Raw genomic sequence first — 219 nt, 5'->3', positions numbered from 1 at the left:
GCTAGCCGTTAATTGATAACTTGATATGATTTGAATGAGCTTTGCATCCCTAGTCAGCGAGAGTAGATATTAGGGTGTATTGTGAACATATCGGACTTGATCTTTAAAGCTTGCTAGCGCGTCTTGATGCCTATCCAAACGAGAGTTTAGGCATCAAGACCGACTTGTAAAAGAATCAATACCACGAGAGTGGGTTGATTCAACATGAGTGATCCGAGT

This window comes from Brassica oleracea, chromosome C7 (assembly GCF_000695525.1).
Source record: "Brassica oleracea var. oleracea cultivar TO1000 chromosome C7, BOL, whole genome shotgun sequence".
Lineage (NCBI taxonomy): Eukaryota > Viridiplantae > Streptophyta > Magnoliopsida > Brassicales > Brassicaceae > Brassica > Brassica oleracea.
The sequence above is the reverse complement of the archived record's forward strand: the minus strand, read 5'-3'. Positions refer to the sequence as shown.